Below are 15,847 nucleotides of genomic sequence, written 5' to 3'. Positions count from 1 at the left end.
GGTCACTGCAACATGAGGGACTGTATTGCAGGGTCATGGCATTAGAAAGGTTGAGAACCACTGCTCTAAGGGATAGAAAATTCTATTTGTTCTTTGCTCCAACAATACTACTACTAGGTCTATTTTCCAAAGAACTAGAGAGTGAACCTATATAAATATAGTTATAGCAGCTTTTTGTGGTGTCAAGGTATTGGAAATAGAAGGTATGCCCATCAACTGGGGAACAGAGGAACAAGTTGTACTATATAATTATTTAAAAAAAAAAAACACTTTTCAAAAAAAACTTGGGCAGACTTACATGAACTGATGCAAGTGAATAGAACCAAGAGACTCTTATACACAGTAACAGCAATATTATAACCATAACTATGAAAAACAGCTCCTTGATTCATATAATGATTTAAGCCAAAGGACTCATGATGAAAAAGTCAGTATCTCTCCAGAGAGATAACTGATTAATTCTGAATATACATTGAAGTATAACTTTTTCAGTTTATTTTTCTTGCTTTTTTTAAAAACATAGTTAATATGGAAATGGGTTTTGCATGATTTTGCACACACATAACATATTATATTGCTTAATCTCCAATGATTGGGTGAGGAATAGAAGGGAGGAAAAGAATTTTGAACTCAAAATTTTATACAATTAATGTTGAATGTAAAAAAATGTCATAAGGTAAAGTGACTTGTCAAGGATCACATAACTAAATTGTATCAGAGATAAAACTTGGCCACAGGTATTGCTGTCTAAAAGTTTGACACTTTATCCATTCCATAACAGTTTCTGACCTATGTATGTATATAATATGCTTAGATTGACATCATTGATATGGCCCAGAAGAGACCACAGAGGATATTGAATCTCCTTACTTAGAGATAACTAAACTGAGTTACATGTTAGTGAAACATCTTGCCCAAAATTACATAATTAATGAGCATTAGAGGTAGGATAAATATCTACTGGTAATATTTAATTTACATTAGAAAACTTTTCTTTTTTGAATTCACCAAAGAATATATTATCATATAGTAAAAGGACAATTAAATTGAAGATATTTGAAATCAATAAATCAGTCAGCAAGTATTTATTGAGTATGTCTCTTGGGCTTTTCAATACCAAGAAAAATATGAAAAATCATCCCATCACTAGCTCCATTCTCTCATTTTCCCTAAATGAAATTATTAATGGATAGCATATTACTTACAGATTGGAGATTAATATTGGTATTTCTTGCATAGAAAATATTTTGCATAATGGCTGTGATGAATAGTGTAGCAGATGGCTTCTTTTGTTGTTGTCAAATTTGCCCAAAAACATGAAAAAGGAAAACAAAATAATATTCAGCAACAATGGTAGAGAAAACCTTAAATTAAAACTTTTTTTTTCCTCAACCCCCTGATAGATGGAGTATTAAGTATTGTTGAATTTCTACTAGTTTATAAAGCCCTTAGGCCTTGAGACCAATGTAAGAAAAACAACAGCAATCCAAAGAATAGAATTCTGCATAGATTATCAAAATAAAAGCATTATATCCACAATATATTTCTAAGATCCCCTGCAGGTAAAGCCTTTTTGTTTGTGTTGTCCTCATGTTCAACATAAAAGGCTATTTGTGCCCTCTGAGTGATGCCTGGTGTCCAGCCAAAGAAATTATACTGATAGCTCATAGGGATACAACCTTTATTGTGTAGATGGCCCTTTAGCAATCAGTTCTTTTCTGATAAGCCTGATTTTCTTACAACAGTCCTGTGAGATAGTTGCAGATATTTATCACCAAAGGATTACAGAGTAGGGAAAGACTTTAGAGCCCACTGGATCTAATCCCCTCATTCCAAAGATGAAGATGCTGAAGTCCAGAAAAGTGAGAGGGATCATTGTATTCTGGAAAGAATGCAGGACTTGGCAGGAGAGTGATGGAATCAATGAGGCATCTTTGTGAATTTAATTCTTTCTTTATATATTTTAGCTATATGGCCATAATGGGCAATACATCTCACCTTTTTTCTCTACTATGTATTAAAATGACAATTACTGTTACAATATACTTAGCAGGTTTGTTGTGATATCCAGTGATGTAAAGTATTTGCAAACCTTAAATGCATAGCTAAATGGCATGACTATGATTAGAATTCAGATCTAATAAATCAGAGCCTGGTGATCTTGCCACAATAGTATGGTGTCTATATTACCTATGAGTTTACAGACAGAGGGAAAATAATCTTCCTTTAACATCAGAACATTTTTTTCCTAAAATCTAAAAAGTTCTTTCATGATCATTTGCTAAAATTTGACTTCTGAAAATTGACTTCATCTATCTTGCATTTCCTGAAACATTAAGTGAAAACTCCATGGTTTTTATTCTGACTTCTGCTCTCAGGTCATTTCTGCTCATCCTGTTGTATTTTGTACTGTGACAAAGAAGTTTTTACATTCTCAAATGGAGTGTGTGGGGTGCTTAGGGACAATTAGCACCTCTGGTGTAAGGGTTCACTGACCCCTTTTAGGGCTGTTCATCCACCTTTGGTGTCCACCTTTCACCCAGTTCTTTCACTGCAGTTTCATGCTCAGTGGCTGTATCATAGTAAAATAGTTCCAAATGATGGTCTAAACCATGAGGGCAACTGGCAGACCTTGAACCCAAGTATGTGAATTCCCTGGGCAGAAGGAGTGGTCATGAACAACTTGTTCTAACATCCATGAAGGCAACTGAATAAAGTGCTGTGGAGTGCTTATAAGCCTGGTCAGACATCAAAGATACCAAAGTCATCCCCTGCATTCTGGGCCACAGCTAGTATTTTGGGCTTTTGTCTCTCCACTGGACTTTTGATGACTTTGGAAGAGAAAATGAGGCTGATGTCTTTGTTCAACTCTTGTTTAATTTAATCCAATTCCTGTACAAAGCAAGACATCATTCCATAATGCAATGTCACTGGTCCTCTTTGAAACAAAAGAAACCCTCAAATAGCAATATCTTTGCCACAATTCTATTTCTTGGTTCATAGGTCATACAGATGTTTACATTTCTAAGCTTGTTCTAGATTTTAATTCTGAAAAGGGCCAGCCATCAAGTCACTATTCAGTCAATGAATGATTTTTTAAAAGAATAATTTCTTAAGCACATTTTTGCAAAGAGCTGCATTAAGTTCTGGAGATAAAAACGGAAAAGTATAACAGCTTTCAAGAAGTTTATATGTGAAAAAATTTAGCTCCAAGTCAGATGGAAAGGTCCAATGACCCTTTGCATGTGGTGACAAAGTAGACATAAATGCTTACTTAATATCATTCCCACTTATAAAGTTATTGCAGTTTCTGATGTTGAACTATTTGACAGTGCCAAGTACTTTGGTGGTAAGAGCTTTCTTTACTTGGTCTTTAATAGCTGTGGCTATAGCACTATGGGAACAGTTGCTAGGCTATATCTCCTTAGAGGTTTCTTCTTACATGATAGCTGTGGGAATTGGGTTGGAAGACTTAGTGTCCTGGGATGTCCCTGTAAGCATATGAAAAGAGATTCTGATCAACTTAGTGGTGGTTTGAGCTGCCTGGTACATTCTGCCTCTCTCTCTTTCTCTAGGTGCTTTGCTACTTCATCAAGGTTGGTTTGCTTACCCAATGTGTGGCAGCCCATTAGTAGTTTGGGGGAAGGAGATCATTGACCAGTTTTTCCACAATTATTTTATTTTTTCAATTTTTTCATTTCATTTCATTTTCAATTCATTTCCATTTTTTTTCTATTTCAATTTCTGTAACAGAAACTGTTCTAGGGCCTTAGGGATACTGCTATTTTTGGCTTAGTAAAGTTTTTGTTTTGATGTAAATTATTTGTTTTTTGGTTTGTTTGTTTGCCTTTATGCTGCAAACTATGACTGAGTGGAATGCAGCAATTTTTGTTGTTTTTCATTCATTTCTTTGTGATCCTACTTGGGACTGTCTTGGTAAAAATACTGGATTGGATTTCCAACTCCTTCACCAACTCATTTTGCAGATAAGGAAAATCAAACAGGGTTAAGTGACTTGCCCAGGAATTCAAATTTAGTAATAATTTGAAGCCAGATTTGAACCAATGAAGATGAGTCATCCTGACTTTAGGTCTGGTACTCTATTCACTGTGCCACCTTGCTGCTCTGTAGCAATTTTTCAGGCCCTATCAAATACATAAATGTAAAGTAGTTTTCCGAAATACAAGATTTATAAGTACCAAATTCTGAAAGTTGCCCTCTAAGTATACCAAATTGTTCATCAACACTTTAAAACACAATTTTGATTATGTTGAGTTTTTGCCAAATTAGAACTTAATTCCATTTAGAAGGAGTATATTTATTTCATTACCATCTGGGAGCAGGGCTGACCTTTGTTAAAGTAATAAAATCAATTATTTGTCCCTTGGAGGATCTTTAGTTCCTCTGTACATTTCTGCTCCCCAATATCACCACTCTAAGTCAGTATCCCAAGATATAATGCCTAGAGCATTGGAATCAGGATGGAATGGATCTAAATCCATGCTTAGACAGATGTGACTGAGTTACACACTTAAACTCTTTTAGTCTCAATGTCCTTAGCTGGAAAATGGGAGTAATAACACCTCATAGATTTATTTTTATGAAGATCAAATGAAATTAGGTGTATTAAGCTCTTTAAGCAGCAGTCTGCCAGGGAAAGAACATTGGATTTGACATTAGAGGATCTAGATTTAATTCCACCTCAGTTACTTACAACCTGTGTGACCTTGAACAAGTCACCTAAACTCTACGCATCCTCAGGTTCATCATCTGTAATAAGAGAGAGTTGGAGAAGTGACTTTTAAGGTGTTTTCTAGATATTCATCTAAAATATTATGAGACGTAAAATTACTATATAAATAAATGTCAGCTGATATTTTTTTCTCCCTAGTTTCTTGGTGTTCTTATTGTGATGCCTAACTCTATTTTTCTATTTCTTACCAAAACTGACTTATCTTAGACCACATCCTTCTGAAAAGTAATAGGCTGTTTTTATTGATTAAGGAATCAACAAGCTTAGAGGTAATGCCACATCACACTGAATTTTGTTTTTGATGAAATTTTACATTCCTGTTTTCATGGATAAAAAATGAGACTAAATTAGAATTTAAGAAAAAGACTTCCTGCGTTCATTTTTAAATTCATAGATAGGTGTTATATTTACAAATTGCCAGGCCAAAATCCTGTCTATGCTCACTGTTCCCTTCATTTGTGAGGAAATCTTTTTTTTTCCATCCATTAAGAAATAATTTGACTTATATCTTCTAAAATGTTCAAATTAGTATCAGTTGCTCTAATAGGCACGTAGAGCTATTTTAACACTTTCCATAAATAATTACGAATACAATCCATATTAATAAACTAATCGGTCATTTCATTCCTCCAGTCACTTCTACCATTTTTGATTAAAAACAAATAAAGAAAAAAATTAAATTTCCCTTATCATTCTGGGCCTAGGCTTTTAGACTAAATTTTGGCCATTTCTTCTCTATGACATCTATTCACTGACCATCTTCATCTTTTTCCCAAAGGAGTCTTGGACTCTGCTCCCTTGTGCCCTGACTCTAAGACATGAATTTTTCCTTGAGTTGTTGGGACACAGGCTCCCTGGCCCTTCCTGGCAATTTTCTCACTTTGTCCTACTTGGGATTTCCCATTTCTGTAACTCCTTTATTCATTGTCTTTCCTCATTATAATGTTAGCTGCTAGCTAGCAAGAACTGTTTGGCTTGCCTGTATTTCATCCCCGCCACACACACACAAACACTTATAAGAGTGCTTAGCACCTAATGGGTACTTGACAAACATCCCATTTACATATCTATGAAGTTAGTAGGTATAGTGGATAGAGTGAAAAACCTGGGCTCAGAAAGACTTAGAGTTAAATTCTGGCCTCAAATACTTACTAGCTCTGTTACCCTGAACAAATCACAAATCCTGGCTGCTTCTGTTTCCTCATTTGTAAAAAGGGGATGATAATAGTGCCTACCTCAAAGGACTGTTGTGAGAATTAAATGAGCTAATAATTATAATGTGCTTATCACAGTGCCTGGCACATAGTAACCTATAAAAATGTTAGCTATTTGTTATTCTATTTTATTAGTTTTATATTGTGGTCAGCATTTGTTTTTTCATCTGTTTACCATCTATTTTTAATTTTATTTTTAAGTGAACATTTTAATTTAATTAATTTAGAATATTTTTCCATGGTTACATGATTTATGTTGTTTTCCTCTCTATCCCCCACCTGTGGGCGGAAGCCAGAGTGCAATTTCAATGTGATTTACAGGTGTCATTGATCAAGACCTATTTCCATATTATTGATAATTACACTAGGGTGATCATTTAGAGTCTACATCCCTAATCATTTCCCCATAAACCCTTGTGATCAAGCAGTTGTTTTTCTTCTGTTTCTACTCCCACAGTTCTTTCTCTGGATGTGGATAGTGTTCTTTCTTGTAAATTTCTCTGGATTGTCCTGGATCATTGCATTGCTGCAGGAGAGAAGTCTATTACATTAGACTGTGCCACAGTATATCCATCTCTGTGTACAATGTTCTTCTGGTTCTGTTCCTTTCTCTCTGCATCAATTTCAGGAGGTCATTTCAGTTCACATGGAATTCCTCCAGTTCATTATTCCTTTCAGCACAATAGTATTCCATCTCCAACAGATACCACAATTTGTTCAGCCATTCCCCAATTGATGGGCATCCCCTTGTTTTCCAATTTTTTGCCACCACAAAGAGCGGCTATAAATATTTTTGTACATGTCTTTTCCCCTATTATCTCTTTGAGATACATTTGTAGCAGGGCTATGGCTGGATCAAAGGACAAACAGTCTTTTAAATTCCTTTCGGCATAGTTCCAAATTGCCCTCCAGAATGATTGGATCAATTTACAACTCCACCAGCAATGCATTGATGTCCCAACTTTGCCAGATCCCCTCCAGCATTCATTACTTTCCTTTTCTGTCCTCAAGCCAATCCTCAAGGTGTGAGCTGGTAACTCACAGTTGTTTTGATTTGCATTTCTCTAATTATAAGAGATTAAGAACACATGTGTTTATTGATAGTTTTTATTTCTTTATCTGAAAGTTGCATTTTCATGTATCTTACCCATTTATCAATTGGGGAATGGCTTGATTTTTTTGTACAATTAATTTATCTCCTTATATATTTGAGTAATTAGACCTTTGTTAGAGGTTTTTGTTATAAAGATTTTTTCCCAATTGTTGCATCCCTTTTAATTTTGTTTGCATTGGTTTTGTTTATACAAAATCTTTTTAATTTAATGTAATCAAAATAATTTATTTTACATTTTGTAATTTTTTTCTACCTCTTTCTTGGTCTTAAAATTTTCTTTTTCCCAAAGATCTGACAATTATGCTATTTTTTGTTCACTACCATCTGTCTATTGATACAAGATATGAAAAATTATTCCTTTTACATGGCATTTTTTAATTATCTGAGATATAGGAATGGGACTCCTCATTTCAATGTTCTACTGATGCATATGCATATACATATGCAGATAAAAGAAACTCATTGTACCTATGTAGATTGGTCTGTAACTTTAACAACTTAGATTTTAGATCTCTGTAACTTAAAATTATAGACAGGTGTCCAGGACAGTAAGGGTCAGAATGAATGAAGGGATCAATCCACAAGCATCTATTTACTGGGTGTCAAGCACAGTTCCAGGATCTGATGATACAAATACAAGGAATGAACAGATTATATACCAATGAAACTTTTTAGGGGAACTTAATGTGGGAGATATATTCATATTTTAAAAATATTCATAAAAGCAAATATAAAATAATTTTATAAAAGATAGTTTAGGAGGAATGACACTAGCAGCTGAGAATATTGGGAAAGATTTATGTAGAAGGTGGTCTTGGAGCTGCATCTTGAAGGAAGAGAGGAACTCTAAAAATAGAGCAAAGAAGAGGGTTCCTTGATGGCATTGGGGATATCCAGAATATCATTTATAAGAAAGAGAGAATAGTTTGGCTACATCACAGAATCTGGGAGGGAGAGTAATGTACAAAAAATCTGGAACTATTGGATGAAGTTAGGTTGTAAAGGGATTTAAAAACCAAACAGAGGAGTTTATATTGGATTCCAGAATACACAGAATGCTGCTAGAGTTTGTTGAGCAGCAGAGTCATGGTCACATCTATACCTCCAATACAGGATAGATTGGAGTGGTGAGGAGTTGAGGCAGGAAGGTCAATTAGGAAGACTCAGTAACCTAAGCAAGAGATGTCAATGAGGGCCTAAACTGAGGTGGTATTTATGTGGACATAGAGAAGTGGCCTGACCTGACATAAGAAATTTTGTGGAGAGAGAAAAGGGAACTCAGTATTAGTTTTTGGATAATATCCACATTTTGGGGGCATGATATGGATCATGAGTCAGTGAAGGAGGCAGAATGAGCAATTAGACAGGTAGCAAGAGAACTGACATCATCCTCTCTTAAGTGGCAACTCTTTATCCGTTGCATAATACTCTTTATCAAGAATTCCCTAAAATGAGGAAAATCTCTTAAAATGATATTATTGGAGTGGGTAAAAATGGATGTTAGAAATGATGAATTCATAAATACAAAAAAGTTTAGGAAAACTTACATGAACTAACAAAATAATCACCATTGGGGAAAACAGCATAAACAATGAAGAAGACAACAAAACTATCAAAAAAAAAATGCTTTGAAACTGTAAGGATCAAGAATTGCTCTAAAGAATAATTTTGATAAGGTAACACCCCCTGATTCTTTGCAGAGCTGGGCAAATATAGGAGAAGAACACTGCAAAGTAAATAAAATTTCTTAATATGTTGCCTAGTGTTGATCAGTTTTGGTCATATTTATTTTTTATTTTATGCTTCAATCAGAGAGTCAGTGAATCATGCCAGATAGAGATATTGCTTCAAAACCAGGAAAAATAAGGTTCAAGTTCTGCTCCTGAAATATAAGTACTGAACCCTGGGCAAGTCAATTGAATTCTTAGTGCTCTAGGTAACTTTCTAAGACTATAAGTTGAAAAGTAGATGCAAAACCCACATTATTAGGGGGAATTTCCTAAACTGAGAATTCCCTAACCTAATAAAATCACAGCTCAGTGCTTATCTTCTTATTTCTTAAAAAGATGACTTTTGGAGAGGGATTAGAGAATAGAGTATATTGGAAAATGTAAATGCTTTATAAAAACAAAAAAAATCAATTATTTTTTTAATTAAGAAATAAACCTTGTCTATTATTCAATTAAAAATCATCAACTTTCAAAAAAAGTCCTCTTATGCAACAAGAGAGGAATTCCTGGGCTACTGCTTGCAAGTGCAAGAGGGTACTTGCTCTTTGAAAAAACCCTAAAAGTCCAAACTCAAATTAGTTGACTAATGAGATCCTTCTTTGAAGAAAATCTTCTTGGAGAAAATGTTATTAATTCAAGGAGGGAAATCATTATAAAAATTTTTAAAGGAAATAGCTCATGACTTTTTGAAAAAGTCTTTTCATCATCTTCAGTCCAGAAAAAAAAAAAGACTTCCACATTTGGAAAGTTGAAGAGTTCATATTTCCATTTTAACAAGCAAAGTTATCTTTCATTGAAGAGTATTCTGATTTGGTTGATACTCTACTGTTTATGTTAAATTTGCCCTGATAATTAGCACCAAGAAAACATATTCTTCACTAGCCAGCAAGATCCAAATTATTTGAAGTTTAAAAGGAAATCTTGGTGATTGTTCACATCTTCAATTCAGTGATTCTGACAACAGATTTTTTTTGTCTTTTGTTTACTGACAAGAAAAAAGGCAACAAAATATTCATAGAAGCATGATTTGTATATGAATATAATGAACTATTATGTTGCAGAAAATGACAAATATGAAGAATAAAAAGAAATAAAGGTTTAAATACAGTGATATGGAGTATAGAAAATAGAATTCAAATAATAAAAACAGATATATTTTTCCCCATAGGACCTCAGATTTCATTGATATAGAGAACTTTCAGTGAGGGAACTCTGAGCTTGTATAATTTATCTTCTTAGAGACTTACTAATTCTTCCTGACCCAGAAGGAGGAGATCAGAGGTAGCATAGCTTTAGACTGATTGGGAAGTGGCACAGGGTAGAAAAAAATAAGATAAAATATTATTCTTCTGATCACTAAATCAAAGGGGTAGGATTTGGGGTTTTGATAGAAGGGAAAGGATGATAGAATTACTACAATATGATTTTGAAATGGCCAGAAACTGGAGAGAATTCTTTGGAGGGGGAGAGGATGAGGGAGAAGGAGACTGAAAATGAGAGGCAAAGAAAGAGATAAAGAGACAAGGAGAAATAGAGAGAGAGAGACAGAACGATAGAGACAGGTCACTGCCATGCATTATGTCCCTAAAAGCAAATCAGTCATTCCCTGAGCTGAGAGGTTACATGCTAATGGACAGGTTAAGTGTCTTTCCTAAGGTCCACGTACAGGTATTAATGACAGAGATGAGTTTCACACCCAAGTTTTCTGATTCTAAAAATCTTTCTCCTCTACTATGCTGTCTCTAACTGTAAACAATCTTCCCTCATGATCAAATAAGAGTCAAGATATTCTTAAAACAACTACCATAGAAGGCACATAACAGTAATTCCCTCAAAACCAGACCAAGGTAAGCTCAAAACAGTTAAGCTTTTATAAATGTTCCCGTGTGGGAGATAAAGCATATGCCCTGCCTGCAATGCTACTCTGATCTGTTTTTCCTAGTCATATTCTCTTCAAAGATCAATGTCAAACTGGATGGGATAGTTTTGGGAAATGGCATCAGGGCTAGTTTCTGCTTTTCTATTGGCTTCCACCTCTGATGCTGTCCTCTAACTGCATCTTGGCATGGCAGTTTCATTAAGTTAGGCTAAATTCATCTCTGACCCATTCTATTATCTGTCCATCTCTTGTGGATGGTGGCATAGAGTCAAAGCAATTTTGGACAGAGACAGAGACTCTTCTGCCACCATTACTCTCTCTTGGTTTTATTGGTAGAGTGACCAAGAGGAAAAAGCAGATTTTCTGACATCCACTTTTCTTTTTAGAGGGACTTGAATTATGCTATCTGGAGCATTGTTGAAAAATCTGAGAATATTTAGGTGGATAAGCAAAACCCAAGAAGGAACCACACTATCAGTTTTCAAATATTTTAGGGGGAAGGTGAAGAACTAACAGAGATACTCCCCCATGTGTGCTGAGACATTTGATTCACACTGTGTGCATGCCTATGTTTCTACATATAATTCCCCAAATATTCAAGATTACAATCACATATATTCTTAGAATCTACTTATTTACTTAAATATACAAGTTTCTTAAACTATACCTGAAATGGCATGATTTCAAGTCCCCTAATGATACAGCTTGTACTTTTATAGACATAATACTTTCCAATTTTTTTTCTCTTAAATAATCACGCCCCAAATTGAATTTACTATTTCACACATGATTTTACTATTTCAGAGAACTAGTGAACCTCTATTTGTACTCATAAGATTAAGGGGGAAATGGTACCTAGAACGTGAGAAATAGAAGAACAATTAGAAAAAGGAATGTGTAACAGGATCCAAACAAAGAAATACTTGCACAACATTATTCAAGGCAGATGTCTCTAATAGAAACTTTTTGTCCAGGAATTCTTTCTTTCCATTACAGATGATAGACCTTAAAGCTATATAGTCATCCCTTCCTTTTTTTAACTTATCTTCAGATCTTAGAAACATCACTGGTTATACATCCACCATATTATAGGAAATATGTCTCTATATATGCACTTGCCAGCAATGCTCTAAATGAAATTCATACTTTGTATAAGATCACTTCTGAAAGTTGCATCCAACTACTGGATACTGTGATTATAGTATTCTAGCAATTCAACTTAATTTGCTAAACATTTAGTAAGTATCTACTATGTTCCAGGCACCAATAAATCACAATTATACAGCTAAAGCTATGTTAATCTACTGTACAATAACCCTTAGCATAATGTTACATACATATTAAGAACTTTACTCATTAATGTGGCTAGTGTTCTATAGAATTAGCTTCACTGTGCTCACAGGAAAGACAGAATCCCAAACACTGGTTAGGTTTTCTGAATACCTCCATTGGCAAATGACATTGTACAAATTGCACTGGCCCCCAGGACACTATAAAGTCTCATCAGTGTAATCCAGAGATATGCAAATGAGATTTGTCTAGCCATTCACAATGGAAAAGCAAAGCAAAATAAAAAGGTCTATTGCCCAGGGTAACATTCAGCTGGGGGGGTGGGCAATGGACAGCATTATTCCAGCAATATGCCTCTCTTGGATAGGTGCTTCTAACAGACATTGAGTTGGACCCAGAATTGAGAGGGAGGAGGGAAGTGGGCTGCAAGCCATTTGAGAAACTACACATTTGGGATTCCAATGATTCCAAACTGCTTATTGCCACAAAAGGCCATTTTTTTCTGAAATATATCCATTTCTCCCATTGATTTTACATGGTTGCAAATCATGGGTTATTGTAATTTCAGAAATATGAAATTTTAAAATTACCCAAAGAGCAATGAAAAGGTAAATGGTGGATCTTAGAGTAACATATCATAGTTAATTTTTGAGTAAGAAGAGGTAAAAACAAAAACACAACTTCATTCAAGATAAGGAAAGTTAAAAAGGAATTCAGCAGGACATGTTGGAAAAATTAAAAAAAGAAACTTTTTCGGGTGAACTGTCCTAGTGATAGATTGGTGTCTATGAAATAATAAAGAGACAAGAGAAAAGACTCTATTGCTTTAGATAAATCCATCATGTGTGATTTATGGGAAGAAATGGATAGCATAAAAAAGTTTGCTTTGCATTTTGCTGTTAAGAAAGTATTCCTATGGTTTATAATAAATTCTATTTTATTTCATTCAACAATTATCTATTAATTTCTTTAGAGTCTATAGGCTGATTCTATTTATAGATCTCATGCTACATTAGGAACTAAGTTTTTCTGATACTCCAAAAATGAGTTTATAAATTGTCAGTCACTAGAATGAATTCAGGATCACAATGACAAGAGGATTGAGGAGTAGGACAGATAGAAGAAGAACACCCACAATAATGGCCTAGTAAATCTGTTTTCAGGTCCTTGTTTATTTGTTTTTCTGAAAAAAATTGCATTTTGTGCTTCATTTGGGGAACATTTTCTTCTTTATTTGAGAGGGGAATCATTGTACCCTATGTTACCTCTCATTACGAGATCTTTTACATTCCCTTCTATTAGTTCTTTTACTTTAAAAACCCCTTATTTAGGGGGCAACTGGGTAGCTGTGTGGATTGAGAGTCAGGATCACAATTGAACATGGTAGCAATTGTTTATAAAGATAAAAAAAAACACTAAGGTTATATAGTCTGTCAATAACCAACTAAGAACAGAAATTACGGTTCTCAAGACCCTAGTCATTTCCTTAAAAGACTGAGTCTAATACATTTGAGCTTCTTTTCAGGGGGCAGTAAAAATATGATCTCATATGATAGACAAGATGCAACTCTTCTCACTATGTATTTTATGCATGGAAGCATCACATCAAAGCATAAAAACTCTATGGAATGCCTCTTAAAATGCAATTCATAGGATAATAGGACCTAAAAGTAGGGGAAAACTTAGAATTTATCTAGTTCAATACCTTTATTTCACCAGTGAGGAAACTGAGGCCCAGTGAATCATCTTTCTAGAATTTTTCAAAAAGTATTGAATCATTCAAAAAAAATTAATGTTTTGAGAAACTTTTCTTTTTTGGAGAGCAAGTATTAAATTAATTCCTAAAATTAAGTATAAAATTAAATTTTAGTCAATTTAATTGTAGTAATCTATATAATCTATAACAATCTAATAATCTGTAAAGACTGTTGTCACAGGCTGTGTTTTCATAGGTTGTACTACAAAGTTATGTTGTCAAAGAATCACAAAAAATCTTTAGTTTATTGCAAGGGCATGTTGTACAAACAGGGCAATCTCATCCACACATACACGTGCAAACCTGAACAGACTTATATGAAGTGCTACAAAGTGAAGTAAGCACAAACTGGAGAATGTTTTACACAGTAACAGCAAAAATGTGAGATGCTCAACTGTTAAAGGTTTAATTATTATCAACAATGCAAAGATCCAAAACAATTCCAATGGACCCATAATGAAAAAAGATTATCTGCCTCTATAGATGGAACTGATGGGGTCTGAGTGAAGATCAAAAGAAGCTCTTTTTCACTTTATTTTCTTCCTGAGTTTTTTTTTCCCTTATTTAAGTGAGATTTATCTTTTTCACAATATGACAAACATAGAAACATGCTTTGCATAATAGCAGTATAGTAATATAATATAGATGACATCTATATTATATTACTTGCCATCTCAGAGAGGGATGAGAGGAAGTAGGAAGAGAAAGAACATGGATTCCAAAATGTAAGAAAATGATTATTAAAAACTGTATCTACAAAAGGGAAAGCTGTGTCATCATTGTTTGTAAAACCGAAAAGCTAAAAATCTCACAGTTAGAAAAAAACACTCTCATCGAGATCATACCACATATTGATATGGCAGGTTGAATATAATATGTCAATGGAGATATGCAAACCTTAAAAAATCATTCAAGATAAAATAATTCCTAGTTCACAGAGCCACAATAGAGCAATTTTAAAATAATGAATGAATTTAGCAAGTTAGTCTTTTTAAAGTTTTTTTTTATATAACCTCTGTTCCAAAATCCATTGTAGAAGTAGGTGAAACAGATAAATTTTAAACTTTGCCATCAAGACAAATGCTTTATGCCTTATATGAGGTATCCTAAAAATCTTAGTGTAATTTTAAACTTCAGAAGGCTAAAAATGTTTTAACACTTTTGTAATACTTTGTATTTGCAGAGAAGTAGGGAAAGTTTTCCTTTGAATTATTAGTAGCTACATATGCTTAGCAACAGTATATTTAAAGTAATCATATAGAAATTTGAATTAAAATATGTGGAAGGAATTTCTTACCCCGAGTTTACTATAGCTTTAAAATCACAGGACTGTACATGCCCCACTTCCCCTCCTTCACAAAAATGAAGAGTCAAAGAATTAAGACAAAGACCAAAAAGTAATACTTATATATAATTATTAATAATAAGAAATGAATATCTAAAAAAATTTTGCACCATAGAATTTTAAACTTCACATCAGCTACTAGATTTTACAGATTTATTGCATTTGGTTTGAAAAGTTGTATTGCAATTCTGTCTTTGGTTTTCTACCTTTCAATATTCTATGAGATCTGTCTAAACCAGAAACTGAAAAAAAAAAAAAAAGCCTTTTCCCTCATCTATCACAAAGAAATACTCCATGCAAAAATAGGTAAATACATGGATATTTGAATTGAATGAATTTCATAGTTCTACTGCAATTCAACTGGATATTAATCATTCCAATATTAAAAACAAAAGTACTTGCTTTTTTTTAAAAGATGACAATTTTACCTTTCCATATAATTTGAATCAAGAACAATGAAATATTATTATAGTCTCTTCACTTTTGAAGAGTAGTTATGATGAAGCAATTCTGAGTCAATTAGTTTCATTCAATTTGTAAGCCATTATATGAAAAGAAAACTTGTAACTAAAGGCAGGGAAAAGAGATCTGCAATTTATCAAAGGGTGATTAATTTTTATATCCGTCCAGCTTCATTTATCCTCTTTCCTTCCAATATCAGCATTTCCTTAAATGTGAGTAATTTAATATAATTTTAGAAATTAGTAGTCCAGACTGATGAAATTGATCAAGTTTTGACCTTCATCACTTTAAAGAATGAGCTATA

The sequence above is a fragment of the Monodelphis domestica genome, chromosome 2 (assembly GCF_027887165.1).
Source record: "Monodelphis domestica isolate mMonDom1 chromosome 2, mMonDom1.pri, whole genome shotgun sequence".
Classification (NCBI taxonomy): Eukaryota; Metazoa; Chordata; class Mammalia; order Didelphimorphia; family Didelphidae; genus Monodelphis; species Monodelphis domestica.
Note: the sequence above shows the minus strand (reverse complement) of the source record.